The sequence below is a fragment of the Mandrillus leucophaeus genome, unplaced genomic scaffold (assembly GCF_000951045.1).
Source record: "Mandrillus leucophaeus isolate KB7577 unplaced genomic scaffold, Mleu.le_1.0 Scaffold136, whole genome shotgun sequence".
Taxonomy (NCBI): domain Eukaryota; kingdom Metazoa; phylum Chordata; class Mammalia; order Primates; family Cercopithecidae; genus Mandrillus; species Mandrillus leucophaeus.
The window spans coordinates 4,575,648-4,578,657 of record NW_012101321.1 but is presented as its reverse complement, the minus strand read 5'-3'; the positions used below and the strand labels follow the sequence as shown (position 1 = coordinate 4,578,657).

Sequence of the window (3,010 nt, the reverse complement as noted above, 5' to 3'; positions counted from 1 at the left end):
CCATTATTTCCCCCTTTTGAAAAAATAAATTTTCTTTGGATATAGAATTCTACATTGAAAATCAATTTTTTCAGCCCATTAAAAGTATCATTCCATTATCTTTTGGTTTCACTAATGTTCTTGAGAAGTTAGCTATCAGTCTAACTATTGATCTTTTGAAAGTAATCTTTTGTTTTTCTTTTTTCTCTCTGGCTTCTTTAATATCTTCTCTTTGTCTTTGGTGTTGTCCTTGTTTACTATAATGTGCCATTTCTCCTGGGTAGGGATGTATTAGGCTTCTTTAATCTAAAGATTGATGTCTCTTATCACTTCTAGAATATTTTTCATGATTATCTTCCCAAATATTGCCTCTGCCTCATTCTCTCTTACCTCTCCTTCTGGGGCTCTGATAAAAAATTTGTTATACATGCTAACTCTAATTCTATCCTTAATTTCTCTTAACTTTCCTTTGTCTACACCCAACCCCCATTTATTTATTTCTTTATGTTGCATAAGGGAGTTTCATTTTTTTAAAACACATTTTAATCAGATAGCAATCTTATCACACATGGTCCAAGAACACTCAAATAATAAATCAAATATAATTAAATATTAAAGTTTGGTCTTTAAACATTGTAGCCGGTGATGCCACACTTGCCTCTGATCTCTCCAATATAAAAGCACATCCACACCTCAGAGGCCACCAAACCGTTCAGCACAGCTTCCTTAACTGAGTTGTTTGAAACTAACAATTTGGGCACTACTATTTTTTAAGGCTCTGAATAGTTCTAGGGATATTAGCAGGGTAGGGAGGAACCAGCTCAACCTTGGTGTCATACCAAAATGTGGCCAATCAAGGTTTCAAATAAGTCACAGCAGCATTCATCAGTGTTGAGGTCTTCACTACAAAGTTGTAGACAAATTGGGCCATCATTCTAAGATGAAATGTTTGTCACCCCAAATGACCAGCTGAATCAGTTTCTTCTAATCTATTTTACGCTGCTTAATTTTCTCCTCAGCTGTGTTTAATCTGCTCACGAACACATCAACTGATTTTTAAAATGTAAATAGAAATATTTTTTAAAATTCCAGAATATCAACTTTTATCCTTTCTCAGATTTGCTGGGTTACTTTATATAACTCCTCATAGACATATTAATTCTCCTCTTTAATAAGTATTTTATAATATATACCTAATGATTCTAATCTGTTTTGTCTCAATCTGTTTTGGCTTTTGTTCTTCTAATGGGGCCTTGTGTCAGTGGGTACCTAGTTTTAATTCTGAGTTGCTCATTTTTCTTGGGAAATTATTTGTAGGAATACTTTGAGTCCTGGGATAAAAATGAAAATAAAGATAAAATCCAGAGATGACTATTGTTTGTTTCTGTCAAATATCTGAGGGAGCTGTGCCTAGGATCACTGTAAACTAAATTTACAGTCTAAGGTCTTTCAGACCACACAGGTCATATGAATTAGAGCTATAAATCTATACCAAGGTTGGCTTATGATTAAAACTTTTCAGGGAAGATTTATCCCTTTTGCTCTCTTTGGTATCAAGACATGTTTCCTTATAGCCCCTTATAGGTAGGGAAAATAGAAGGTGGGATAAGCTTACTTCTGATTCACTTTCACTGAGTGCGTAGCCACTTGGGGTCTCAAATTATTGGTTGGGAAGTATCTCTTATAGGCTTCCTAACCTGGGTTAACTCCGCTTTATTTTTAATCCAGCTGAGTCCATGAGGCTGTGAAAATGAAAATCAAGTTTATTGCTTCAGAAACTATGTCTATGACAAAAGCAGCTTTAGTTCTTTGTTTACTATTTAGATTCTGTTTTCCACTTAGTTTTGATTGATAATACTTTACTTTTTTATATCATACATATTTTTAACATGACATTTTATATTTAACCCAGTATTTTTAGTTGTTTTCAAAAGGTTAACCAATAAACATACTGCGGCACTATTCACAATAGCAAAGACTTGGAAAACCCAAATGTCCATCAGTGACAGACTGGATTAAGAAAATGTGGCACATATACACCATGGAATACTATGCAGCCATAAAAAAGGATGAGTTTGTGTCCTTTGTAGGGACATGGATGCAGCTGGAAACCATCATTCTTAGCAAACTATCACAAGAACAGAAAACCAAACACCGCATGTTCTCACTCATAGGTGGGAACTGAACAATGAGATCACTTGGACTCGGGAAGGGGAACATCACACACCGGGGCCTATCATGGGGAGGGGGGAGGGGGGAGGGATTGCATTGGGAGTTATACCTGATGTAAATGACGAGTTGATGGGTGCTGACGAGTTGATGGTTGCAGCACACCAACATGGCACAAGTATACATATGTAACAAACCTGCACGTTATGCACATGTACCCTAGAACTCAAAGTATAATAAAAAATAAAAAATAAAAAAATAAAAAAAAAGGTTAATCAATCCCTCCAAATTCCCAGCCACTATAATATCTGAAATAGAAATCTCCATTTCTTTCTATACTAGTAGTGAATCACTTAATCATATGCAGACTTGTCACATCTCCTGCTTTGTTATTAATAGTTATTAGATTGTATGACATTTTATGTGTATATGCTATCATTCCAATTGCATTGTAAACTGCCCAAAACAAGTTCGTTATGACCTGCATGGCACCTAAACAGTGTTGTTAACATCACTGTTGTCCAGCATATGTTGGCTGATTGAAAAATGGGTTACTATTTCTTCAAGGAGTATTCTGCTTTTTATTTATTAATATAGCACCAGTGACCCACTGGCAGTAAGTCATGCTCTTTAAGTTGTTTTCTACATCCGTGCTGATCTATCTCTACTCCTAGATGCCATTTGTCACCAGGGGATTACATTCATGAAAGAGAAGAGATTAGTAAATGTGAGTGTTTGTGAGATAGTTGTGGCAGAGATGGCTAGTTTTCTTTTTTTTTATTATTATACTTTAAGTTCTAGGGTACATGTGCACAATGTGCAGGTTTGTTACATATGTATACATGTGCCATGTTGGTGTGCT

The 3,010-nt window shown here is 35.4% G+C and overlaps 1 pseudogene; it reads right to left on the bottom strand.

Annotated features, from left to right (window-relative positions):
• Positions 1–605: 605 nt before the first annotated feature.
• Positions 606–910, bottom strand: LOC105534517 (annotated as a pseudogene).
• Positions 911–3,010: the final 2,100 nt, after the last annotated feature.